The sequence below is a fragment of the Prionailurus viverrinus genome, chromosome A1, assembly GCF_022837055.1.
Source record: "Prionailurus viverrinus isolate Anna chromosome A1, UM_Priviv_1.0, whole genome shotgun sequence".
NCBI classification, from domain to species: Eukaryota; Metazoa; Chordata; class Mammalia; order Carnivora; family Felidae; genus Prionailurus; species Prionailurus viverrinus.
In genome coordinates this window covers 224,542,792-224,556,841 of record NC_062561.1, presented here as the reverse complement: position 1 = coordinate 224,556,841, position 14,050 = coordinate 224,542,792, and positions in this window count along the sequence as shown.

Genomic DNA, 14,050 nt, shown 5'->3' with positions numbered 1-14,050 from the left:
AATATGTACTGCTCAGAGGCTTCACTCTCCCTAGGCGACCTACTCGAACATTCTCATGATTACACTTTGGAACTCCGATCTTTTCAATATGGCTTCTCTTAAAATTAGAGTAAGTGGAACCCAATGAGATTGATTTCTAAGTTTGGTTTTAGGAACTAGTTATGATACAATGTTCAGGTGCCTTGTTACCAGGGACTAGAATCACTCATTAACAGTGCAGGATGTATGGAGACACCGTAACTCATGCGTGCATGATTTGTGTTCAGGATCAACAAGAATTTCCAAGGAACAGTTTTTAAGAATTGCATTAGAGTTTTCTACTAGAGGGAAACTCATATGTGGACAAAAAGGGACCTATTTATGTCAAACTTACATGTTTTGCTAAAGTTAACATAGCCCTATTGGAAATGAGGCCCAAAGCATATGACTGATCAGTTCATCTCAGCTCCATTGCTAGCACAGAAAAAGCAGCTCTCTCTTTCATGTGTATGGCCTAATGCAAATACTGGCTCTAATTGTCACACTGCCCCCAGCCCCTCCCCCCCAATTTAACTGCTTAAAATCCGGCAAAAGAGTATGAATTTATAAGTGTTTTTACCATATTGCAAACTACTGCATCAACCAGGAGATTTCACCAATGAATAAAACCCCATCTTCTGTGCCATATACATTCATTCACATTTAAGGGAAAACGTCATTTAAACACCTTTTGGAAAGGAGTTATTATATTTTTCCCCTATTAAAAAATATTCCACTTTCTAATTAAGTCATACTGTCTTGTCTCTGTTTCAGCTATTTCTATGTACCTAATATATTAAATGCAACCGTTCTTTTAAGTGACAATTTCAGTAAGGATTCATTTGCATTTCTTAGCTCTCCCTACTCCTTTGATACAATTTTGTCAAATTCTATTGTTTTAGAGCGGTTTAGGGTTCACAGCAACACCAAAGGGAAGGTGGAGATTTCCCATATATCATGTATCCACACACATTCATAGCCCCGTTATCAACATCTCCCACCAAAGTGGTACATTTGTTGAAATTTATGAACCTACATTGGCACATTACAATCACCCAAAGCCCGTAATTTACATGCAGCTCACCCTTGGCATTGTATATTCTATGGGTTTGGACTAATGTTTGACATGCATCCATCATGACCGTACCATAGCCCCAACTAATTCATTTTCCTTCTTGTGAAAGCCAGCTAACCCAGACCTGGACCCCTGATTTAGAGAAACTATGAGATAACAAATAGATGTTTTAACACACTTTGTTCGTGGTAATTTGCTCATGGCAATAGAAAACTGATAAAACTACCCTCACAGTGATATTAGGAATCAGTACATTTCTAATCCAGCTTTTTGACTTATATTGTTAAATGTAAATGCATTTATTTCAACAACTCCAAAAGATTTTATCCCATCTGGATTATCCTTTTGAGGATGTTAATTATTAACAATATAACATTGTTTTCTTTTTTTTTTTTTAGGACATTGTTTTCAATTTAAGATATTTTTAAATGTGCTTTTCACATTTAAAATAGGAAAAACATTTTTTTTCAGAAAAACAAAATGAGTTGAACAAATAGAGCATTCTCTATATAAAAATAAGGGCAACTTACTCAGAAATGCCTTTATAGTCCATATGCATTGATCATTATAATTCATCCTTTACTTTAATGTAGAAATGAACTATATTCCATAAATAGAGTTTTCTAAAGAAAAACAGTCATATTCTGTGCTCTTGGGTTTGTACCTCCCAACATGACAATGATAAAACCCAACATTTTGAACGAATCACATTGGAAAGTCATCAGCAATCTGAATCCACTACATAATATAATTAGGAGTGCAATGTATAAATAATCCTTTGCTCCTTGATACAAGGTGCTGCTCGTTCATTAGTATAAGGGTCATTTGTAAGCCAATTTTGTTACTACCCTGAAACGACATTGTTGTTAAATTGTGATAAAGGGGAAACCATAAATTGGAAAAGAATTTTAATGGTCATTATCTTCATTAGCTAATGAGATGTGCTAATTATGTTCTTAAATGACAATGATTTAGTAACCCTGGCAAAGAGGGCTCACGGAGCAATAACTAAAGCAGTCCCCTTCAATGTGTTTTCACAATGTTGGAAGGAACATAATAACTAAGAGCCATAATTATGTTATGTATAATATTATTCATTAAAATGTCTATCTAAGTTATGTTAGATTTTATGTTGTTTTTCCCTATGATATATTCGCATAATATCTAGGGTACTAAAAATGTGACAGAAAAAAATTGCACTAAAGCTGTACTTCTGAAAGTGTGGTTCTTAGACCCTTGGTGATCCCTGAGACCCCATCAGATGTGTGAGGTTTAAACTATTTCCATAGTAATTAAATGTTATATATACTGTTTTTACTGTGTTGACGATGGGAAAAAAATTATAGGTAAAAATGCTGTATCCTAAACATAAATCAAGAAAATGCCTCTCAACTGTACTAAAACTTGTGACATTCTTTAACTCTATGTAGTTGCATGAAAAACAGAAAAATAAATTAGAAGAGAAAAAGAAGGAAAAAAGAGAGGGCAAATGGGAGGTAGAGAAGGAAAAAATGTTTAGTTTCTCTTTAAAAAAGAAAACATATATATATATGTGTCTATATATATATATATATATATAGACACATATGTATATATATATATAAATGTGTGCCCTTGTGTGTGTGTGTGTGTATTTTTTTTATATTCTATGTGAAGAAATAGGAAACGCACATGAAATACTTGTGCTGTGGTTTGAAGTGTAATGATCATCCATAGGAAAGTGTATGTGTGGTTGCTTGAGTTTTTAGTTGTGAGCTAAGCTAGGTGTTTTTAGTTTGTTTTCTGTTTTTGTTCGTTTGTTTTTTCATGGAATACCATTTTTACTTGACATAGTAACAGCCAAATGTAGCTACTTAGATTTGGTCATTTCTAGACATTTCCTTGAATGTAAATAAAGGGAGCTGCCACCTCAAAGAAAAAAAAGTAATAATGTTTTTGGCCAGGATTCATTATTTTAAGCAACAGTGAAAATTTTGGGAAGCTTGTGTGTATGTCCATGATTTTGACACAATGCCAAATCTTAAAGACTTCTCTGATAAGATTATTCATAATATTGGCAAATTTGCATTTTTTAATAATGAAATTTGTCAATATTTGAAAGTTCTGTATATATCGGCAAACCAATATTTCTCAAATGGCCAAAGCATAATGTTACAAAACCATCCACAGGTGAAGTATTTTTGTATTGTTGAGTTTTGGTGTAGTATCAAAAAAGTCACAATTACCTGAAACAAAACAAAACAAAACAAAACAAAACAAAACAAAACAAAACAAAACAAAACATTAAGATGCTGCCTTTCTCAACCACATATCTAAGTGAGGTCAAGTTTTTCTTTCGTTTGCCTTGTTTTTGTTTTGTCTTGTTTTATCCTACACTTCAACTAAGCAGCATATCATAATAGATTGAGTGAGGAAGCAGATAAAATAATCCATTTGCCTTGTATTAAGCTAAACATTAAATTTAAAAAGAAGTAAAATAATGCTAGATTTATCGTTAATTAAAAAAAACAATTTTTAAAAATATCTCAGTTTTCTTTATTCCTAAAATATCAAATATTGACTTATATAAGTCATATAAACAAAATTGGGACTTCAATTTTAAGACTTTAAGGGGTATTGCCTCGTGGTAATTGACAGTGAGTAGATATGTTTATCACTTGATGAAAAAAGTATGAAAGAGGAAAATAACATAGTTATGAATGTGATTTTAATCTACCTGAACATTAAATTAAATGAGTTCAATTGCGAAAGGCATCAGTCATTAGAAGTACAGTACATATTTTACAATATGAAAGAAACTGCATTTGCCTCTCTGCTGGAAGTTGGTATCACTTGGATAGTACAAACAAGATTTTGGTTTCATACGTCCCTTCAAAGTTAACTGCAAAAATCCTGCCTCAATGGCAGGATTAGCCCAACCTACAATATTTTAAATGAAATTGAAATCATTTAAGGTAAATAAAGGAAAAAAACACAATAGTTTAAAATTAATGCTTAAAATCATTACAAAAACTTTGGAATAAATTGAATAAGAGGACAATATTAATTACATTACATAAGCTATTTCATCCAAACAATACTGTTGTTAGTACTGCATAAGCAATATCAGTGATCTTATTTGTGAGATCTAGAAACATATATGTAATTATTTCTAAAACTAGGAAAATATTTTCACCAAATTTTTTACATTAATATTTAATGTTAAATGAAATGCAAGTAAGTAGGAAAAGTAGTGAGAAAAAGATATTGTCCTCAAGTATTCTTCAAGTATTTGATTTTTAATGTAATTCAACTGGGAATTAATTTTTATGTTTTACCACAAAAGTTACAATGGCTGCTCTATTGGCGATAGGTACTAAGCATAATTGCATACAGAAATAGAATTCTTTTTCCAAAATGTGGCCAGCTGGATTCCCACACAAAGCAATTCAAATGCTGGGGAGAATATTAGCATAAAATAGAAAATGAACCCATGAGCTGATACCAAGTTATGAAATACTCAGACTAGAGGGTGAACCACATAGGAATCCAGGAGGCATTTGCTGATCCCAGTATAACAGCACATTAATATGTGTGAACACATGCAGATTAAGTCTCATGAGGAGAAACCCAATAAGAAACAAATAGATAACAAAACAATAACATAAATCATACACACACACACACACACACACACACACACACACACACACATCAGAAAACCTGAGATATAAAGGTTGTAATTTCAGAATAGTGTTGAATTAGAAATATGATGACTTGGGGCACCTGGGTGGCTCAGTCAGTTAAGCAGCTGACTTCAGCTCAGGTCATGATCTCATGGTTCGTGGGTTTGAGCCCCCCCGTCAGGCTCTATGCTGACAGCTCAGAGCATGGAGACTGCTTCAGATTCTGTGTCTCCCTCTCCCTCTGCCCCTCCCCTGTTGGTGCTCTGTCTCTCTCTGTCTCTCAAAAATAAATAAAAATGTTAAAAAAAAAAAAGAAATCTAATGACTCCTGGGGAACCTGGGTGGCTCAGTGGGTTAAGCATCTGACTCTTGATTTCAGCTCAAGTTATGATCTCATGATTCATGAGGGGGTGGGGCTTTGCACTGAAAGTGAGGATTCTGCTTGGGATTCTCTCTCTCCCTCTCTCTGTGCCCTTCCCCTGCACACATGAACTCTCTCTGTCTTAAAATAAATAAAACTTAAAAAAAAAAGAAGAAATACAAGAACTCCTGCTCCTAAAACACTGCCAGGAAATAGAGGAAAAAAAGACAATTTCTAATGAGAATTTATAACAATAAATATGTCCAAATTTACAATATTAGCTGTGATTTTTTGTCAAATCCAATATCAAATATTGTACATAATTTATCATCAAATAAGTAGAAGTAATTATTTAGCTAAATTTCAAAAATTATCATATAGGATTTAAAAAGTTAGTTGAAAACTGTTTAGAAGAATCACTTAGGGGTGCCTGGGTGGCTCAGTCTTTTAAGCATCCAACTTTGTCTCAGGTCATGATTTTGGGGGTCATGGGTTCAAGCCCTTCATCAAGCTGTCAACTGTCAGCACAGAACCTGCTTGAAATTTTCTGTCTCCTCTCTCTCTCTCTCTCTCTCTCTGCCTCTCTCCTGCTCATGCATGTGGGCGTATGCACTCACACTTTCTTTCTTTCAAAAATAAGCAAACATTAAAAAAAAAGAAGAGTCACTTAAGACTGAGAAAAGATCAAACATAAAGAAAATATTGACCAAAACTAAGCTGATGTGTTGCTATATTTATACCACAGAGAGTTTTTAGGACAAAAGAAGAAAGGTTTTCTTGATGTTAACCAAATTTAGCCATGATGTTTCGAGTAACAAGAAAGAAAAATGACAGGATTAAATTTGTACTTCCCTATATATAAGGTTTTCCATCTCCCCATCCTTGAAAAAAGAAAAGATTGAGTTTTGTAAAGATATCTCTCCCCAAAATTCAGCAATAGCTTCAACAAAATCCAAAATCACTTCAGCAACTTGACAAGGCACTTTTGAAATGTGTACAGGTATGCAAGGATTCAAACATAGTCAAAACACATCTCAACAAGAGTGTTAAGTAGGTCAAATTTCTTCTAGACAACAAAGATAATTTTAGCATTACAATAGTTATTTCAACGCAGCACTGACATCAAGAAAGACAAGTAGACTAACAAAACAGGGAACCAAGAACAAAAATGAAGCATATCTCAATACCAGATGACAGGAATAATATTAGCAAAACAAGATGAACTTTTCCATAAATATTGTTTGGCTAATTGGTTAAACATACAAGAAAAAAAAATAAACATATCCTTGTATAATACAGCAGAAAGTCTGTAATTCTAGGTGGATGAAATCATGTACTCTTAAAGGACAACTGTGGAAAACAAAATAGGTGAATATATTAACGATTTTTGAAATAGTAGTAGGAAACAGGTGCAGACACTGGGTAGGCACACAGTATGAAGCTTCCTCAAAAAAATTGAAAATAGAATTACTGTATGGTCCAGTAATTTCACTACTGGGTATTTAACCAGAAAAAATGAAAGCACTAGATCAAAAAGATATGCCTGTAATGTTTTCAGTGTTATTTATAGCCAAGATATGGAGGAAACCTAAGTTTCCATATACAGATAATTGGATAAAAGAATATGGAGGAATATTACTCAGCCATGAAAAGAGTGAGATTTGTCATTTGCAACATCATAGATTGGCATAGAGGGTACTGATGCAAAGTGAAATATGTCAATCAGAGAAAGACAAAGGACATGAAATTTTACTCATATGTAGAATTTTAAAAAGGAAACAAATTAGCAAAGAAAATGAGACAAGCACATACACAAAACGATTCTTAAATACAGAGAACAAACTGGTGGTTGCTAAATGGGAAATGGGTGGGGAGAGGTGAAATAGATAAGGTTTCAAGAGTACAGTTATCTTGAGTAGTGAGAAAGGAATAGAGTTCTTGAATCATTATATTGTACACCTGAAACTAATATAACATTGGACATTAATTATATTATTTTAAAATTAAAATAAATAAGAAAACTTGGTAAAAACAAATTATAGGAATATATTTATGCTTTCAAAATAGGTAAAATGTTCATGTATATTACAACTTCCCCCAAATGTAAAGAAATTCATAGATTTTTAAAAATGTTTGTTTGCTATTTTATGTATGTATGTATGTATGTATGCATGTATGTATGTATTGAGAGAAAGAGAGCACAAGACGGGGAGGGACAGAGAGAGACACACACACATACAGAATCCATAGCAGGCTTCAGGCTCTGAGATATCAGCTGAGTCCCATGTGGGGCTCAAACCCATGACCTGGGAGATCATGACTTGAGTCAAAGTCAGATGCTTAACTGACTGAGCCATCCAAGCACCCCAACATAGATAGAGTTTAATATAAAGTTAAAAATTTGCTTAGCAAAATATGTTTTTAAGTATGTGAGCATAAATTATATATCAGAGATGGTATTTCCAACACAAATAGCTTATAATGGGTCAAGTTAAATTCAAGAAAAAGACCAAGATTTTAAATCATTATCAAAACCCAACATTCTGATTTTTTAAATGACAGAATTATTCATCAGGCACCTCATAGGAGAGGAAGTCACTATTTCTTATTGACAAAAAATTCAGCATAGTGATTACTCAGAGGAAGAGTAAGGGAAATGAAATCAGAGAGGAATCTAGAGGGGTTCAGCTGGCCAGTGAATTATTACACTTTGAAACGCATTCATTTGTAGATACTAAATATTTTTATTTAAAAGTTAATAAAAGGAGTGAATGGATTATCTAGTTTAATTGTGGATATGTGTGTTCTGCATGAATAATGTTTAATGTGATAACATTGTCAGTTCTCTTGTTATGTTATAAGATGCCACAGAAATGGTAACAAGGCATCATGGAGCATAACGATCCACAGTTACTTCATCTCAAGAATTACATGTTCCTTCCTTAACAGAGAACACTGCATTGATTCCATTTTATTCTTGGGAGAAGAGCACAACCAGTAACTTTCTTTGCCTTTTTTATTTTTTTTATTTTTTTCTCAGTTTCTATAATCTATAACAGCAAAATTCCATCTACTACTAAGCAGAAATGAAGCCATGCATTAAAATTGCACCATTCAAAGAGGATGGTGTAGGTACACAAAATCAGTTCCACCTGTTCTGCATGGAAATTTCCCCAGTTCTTGAAACTTATTATAATTCTAAAATATTTCGGTCAAAGTGACTCTCAGTTTTCAGCGGAGAGATAAGGTAATTGAGATAATGAACTTCAAGGCTGGGAAAATAAGACAAATCTTATGCTATTATGTAGAGAAATACACTAGAAATGTTTGCAGCACTCACTTTTTAAAAAAAATTTTTTTCAACGTTTATTTATTTTTGGGACAGAGAGAGACAGAGCATGAACGGGGGAGGGGCAGAGAGAGAGAGGGAGACACAGAATCGGAAACAGGCTCCAGGCTCCGAGCCATCAGCCCAGAGCCCGACGCCGCGGGGCTGGAACTCACTGACCGCGAGATCGTGACCTGGCTGAAGTCGGACGCTTAACCGACTGCGCCACCCAGGCGCCCCACAGCACTCTCTTTTTAATCCAATTTTCCATTCTTGTGTGAGGCTAACAGAAGGACATGAAAAGGCAATAGAGCCATTTTTCACTAAATTTCTCCTCTATGTCACATTTAAGTAATATTCACATTTTTTTCCCTGACTGTTCAAAGACAATAGAACATTATATATGAAAACTCTGTTACTGAGAAAAAAAAAAGTGACCTCAAAGAAGAGGATGCATCCATATATTTGTTTTCCTGTTCTATGAATTGCATAAATATAAAGACTTGATCTTTATGATAAAAAAAAAATTAATTATCGCGGCGCCTGGATGGCGCAGTGGGTTAAGCGTCCGACTGCAGCCAGGTCACGATCTCGCGGTCCGGGAGTTCGAGCCCCGCGTCAGGCTCTGGGCTGATGGCTCGGAGCCTGGAGCCTGCTTCCGATTCTGTGTCTCCCTCTCTCTCTCTGCCCCTCCCCCGTTCATGCTCTGTCTCTCTCTGTCCCAAAAATAAAATAAACGTTGAAAAAAAAATTTAATTATCTAGAATTTTTTTCCCAAATAAATATTTTTCAGAGTTACAAGCACCCCTTATTCCCTTAGTTACATCCTCTAATTCTCTCAGTTATTTTGCAAATATACCAGTTGGATTTGAAATTAATCCCTGTTTTACTGTGAAGGTTAACGTTTTTTTCCTGGATATTTTTCATGTCTCTATTGGGACCAAAAACTATCCATCTGCTTGTCCATATGCTGGAGAACTGGACTTTATAATTTTCACTGGATGTGAGTTCTGCATTGTTCTACTACTGCCTGAGGAAACAAACATATAACATCATGTGGAACAATTGTATATTAATTCTACTGAGTCAAAGGTAAGTCAGTAAAATATATTTCTTTCTTAATCTAAACATTCATTTTAAAAAAGAATTAATAGCAATGCAAAAATACTTACAATGCAAACAATTAAAATAATGCTTTATAAAAGTCTCAATGTTATTTTAATTTGATAGTTTTCCTGGACTGTTTACAAGACTTAATCCTAATTACAGATACAATCAATCCTGAAGCTTAAATGCCACAACTAAACCATCAACATTCAATGAAATAGTGGATATTGCCAATAATGATATTGATATTCTTGAGCAATTTACTAGTATGCTTATTGAATCATCAGAGGTTCTTTTTTTTTACGTTCATTTATTTATTTTGAGAGAGATTGTGGGGAAAAGGCAGGGAGACAGAGGAAGAGAGAAAATCCAAACAAGCTCTGAACTTTCAGCCCAGAGCCAGACGTGGGGCTCGAACTCAAGAAGCTTGAGATCCAACCTGAGCAGAAATCAAGAGTCTGATGCTTATCCTACTGAGCCACACAGGTACCCTGAGTCCTCAGAAGTTCTTAATCAAAAAGTGCTTTAAAATTGTTTTCAGGCTGAAAAATTATAAATGTTCACATAACAATATATGATCATTTCAGCAAATAATTTTTTTAGTTGTGAATGATGCCTTCAAAGAGAAAGGCAGATATGAGTTAAGTATGAAAATGCTTAATTTAAAAATGCATGTATCAGTGTAATATAAAAATTCTTGCTATCCTTTATTATGATAACTCTAGAAAGAAGATTTTGATCTTGCTTGGATGCTGTAAAGTTGTCAAATGGTAATATGCCTATTTTAATTATCTATATAACATATCAAAAAAGAGACATGAAAAGAAATACTATAAAATAGGGAGTTGTTGTTAGCTATCTCAAGTTTTCTGAATGACTCAATTGATTATTTAATAATTAACTATTCTTAAAAAAAACTCATGCATAATAACCTGAGCCCTATATTTTTAAATTTCAAAATATTTGGTATTAAAAAAGGGTGGTTTTACAGTGACACACAAGGAGTGCTTCTTTGACAGACGGGGGGGATTTGTATGCTCAGCAGGGAAAGAAACTTAGATATTCATCAGGCAGAGGCTAAATTCTCCATTTCGATGGTTGACAAATCTATTGGGATGTCTAGTTCTCCCAAGAATGATTTTCTAGCAAGAAGAAGAAAGATTTGAAGAAAAGAAGATTGATATCAGGATATATTTGGAGAGTGCCAAAAGAGAAACCTGTTGTGCCTTGAAAACAGGGTCTAAATAAACCCAGTTCATCTGAACAAATGTTGTCATTACCCAAAATTTACCTTAAAAAAACACAATATCAGTCATTTACATTTGATGATAAACAGGCAACTTTGAAATTACATTTATTTTATAATGCCCCCTTAATTCTTACGCCTTTTTCTCTAACCATGTCCCTAATAGAGCTCATATTTCTAAACAAAGGCATTTTTTTCTTGTTTCATTTATTTGTTTCTTTTTGTTGTTGTTAATATATAGAAAGAAAAGTTCTTCATTAATAGAATGGTACTCTTAAAACCCAAGAGAAAAAAATATCCAAGAAAAGTAGATGAAATTACATTTTTCTCTATGAATACTAATTATGTTCATTGATTTTTTTTCTTTTTTCTTTTTCTTTCTTTCATTCTTTTTCTTGTTTCCTTTTTTTTTTTTTTTTTTTTTTTGGAAAGAAAACCAAACAGCCTAGGAAAACTTCTTAAGAACAGATGTTCAGTTTTGCAATTGATCAAACGTAGATTATTTCTCTTTGACAGAAGAAGCATTAAGAATGAAAATACCAGTTTATTTCAGATTGCCCAGGGAAATCAGGTGCAGAAGAGATGCACGAGATTATATGAAACAAAATATATGGAATAAATATGGAGCTGGAGTGGATGTCTTGGGAGGAGGAGGAAGAGGAGGAGGAGGAGGAGGAGGAGGAGGAGGAGGAAGGAAATGGTTTCAATGAATTAGATAGAAAGGCGGGAAGATATCTTTGAGCCATATTTAGGGGTACAATATGTAAGACTAAGTAAACATACTTAGCTGGAAGACTTCTATGACTATCTTTCAAACTTTTGTCTTATATAATTAAAAGAATTTTATTAATAAAAGATGACAGAAGAAATGAGTGACACGGTTAGAGCCGGAAGGAAATCACAATTTACTCATATAGAAGTCACCAGGCTGTGGTATATTTCAGCATGATAAATTGGTCAAGACCAAAAGATTGTACTGAGAAGTCGAAGTGCCACTGCAACAAATACAAGCAGACCTGGTTTTATTGTGCTTTGCAGATATTGCGTTTTTTTTAAGTTTATTTATTTATTTTGAGCAAGAGAGAATGTGTGAGTGGGGGAGGGGCAGAGAGAGTGGGTGAGAGAGAATCCCAAGCAGGCTCTGCACCACCAGTGTGGTGCACCACACAGGGCTCAAACCCAGGAACCATGAGATCATGACCTGAGCGAAAGTCAGATGCTAAACCAACTGAGCCACCCGGGTGTCCCTTGTTTGTTGTTGTTGTAACAAATTGAGGTTTGTGGCAACCCTGTGTTGAGCACATGTCTCAGCATCACTTTTCCAAAACATTTGCTTACTTTGTGTCTCTGTGTCACATTTTGATAATTCTTGCAGTCTTTCAAACTTTTTCATTATTTTTGAATTTTTTGCAGTGATCTGTGATCTGTGATTACAGCGCACTGAAAGCTCACATGAGAGTTAGCATATTTTAGTAATAAAATATTCTTCAGTTAACATATATACATTGTATATTTTACACATAATGTTACTGCATATTTAATAGAGTATAGTGTAAATATAACTTGTATATGTACTGGGAAAACAAAACATTCATTTGACTCACTTTATTGTTCTATTTCCTTTGTTTTGGTGATCTGGAACCCAATCAACAGTATCTTCAAGGTACACCTGTACCTTAAAATGTGGAAACAACTTTGGAACTGAGTAATGGGTAGAGGCTAGAAGAGTTTGCAGAGGTACGTGCAACAAAATGTTTACATTGCCATGAAAGGATTTTAAAGGTAATGTTGATGAGAATTTTTGAGAAGAAAAAGAGGAGAACTGGGGAAAAAGCCTTAGTCTTGTCAGAGAATACCTATGTGATCTTGAACTGAACATTGGTAGAAATATGTATGGGAAAGTTCATTCCGGTGAAGTCTCAGATGGAAATGAAGACATGTTATTTGACAGTGAAGGAAGCACACCCTTGTTACAAAGTGGCAACAATTTGGCTCATTTGGATCTATGTCCTAGTGTTTTGTGGAAGGTAGAATTCTAGCGATTAAATTGGGATATGTGCCTGAAGAAGTATCTAAGCAAAGTGTTGAAGGTGTGGGTTGGCTTCTCATGAAAAGTTCTAGTAAAAATGCAAGAAGAAAGAAATGACCTAAAGATAGAATTATTAACCAAAAGATAGGCAGAACTTAAAATATTTAAATATTCTCAGCTTATCTATATTGCAAAAAAAATGGACAAGCATGTTAGAAAGAAAAGAGTAAGGTGACTAAGTGGCCATTTGATAAGGATATTAGTTTGGATGTGAACCAGGGACTTAATCAACCACTTCAACATGAACACAGCTCTTTAGAACTGAAAGGGGAGGGACAGGAAGATTGTCTGACTTAGATTTTTCAGGATGGGTTTATAGAGCTTTTCCACTCTAAATGTGTGTTATTCAAGTCTAGGGAAGAAGAATCCCAAAAGTGATTCAGAGATTATAAGGGCTGCCTCCTCAGTTTCAAAGTTTCTTCATAGCAAAATAAATAATGAACAAAATGAAAAAGCAATCTATGGGATGGAAGAAAATATTTGCAAATAGTATTTCTGATAAAGCGTTAATATACAAAATACATAATAACCTCATATAACTCAATGACAATAACAAAAACCAAATATTTCAATTTAAAGATGGGCAGATCAGGGGTGCCTGGGTGGCTCAGTCGGTTTAGCGGCGGACTTCGGCTCAGATCATGATCTCTCAGTCCGTGAGTTCAAGCCCCGCGTCGGGCTCTGTGCTGACAGCTCAGAGCCTGGAGCCTGTTTCAGATTCTGTGTCTCCCTCTCTCTGACCCTCCCCTACTCATGCTGTCTCTCCCTGTCTCAAAAATAAATAAAACGTTAAAAAATTTTAAAAATAATAAAAAAAAAATGGGCAGATCAGGCACCTGGGTGGTTCAGTTGGTTAAGTGTCCAACCCTTGAATTTGGCTCCAGTCATAATCTTGTGGTCATGAGATCGAGCCCCACATTAGGCTGACAGCACAGATCCTGCTTGGGATTCTTTCTCTCCCTCTCTTTCCACTCCATCCTGGCTCACTCTCTCTCCCTCTCCCTCTGTCTCTCTCTCTTTCTTTCTCTCTTTCTCTCAAAATAAATAAATAAACTTTAAAAAAGTGGGCAGAAAACTGAATAGGCATTTTTCCAAAGAACACATAAAATAGCCAGCAGTTTGATTGAAAGGTGCTCAATGCTAATAATTCATCAGGGAAAT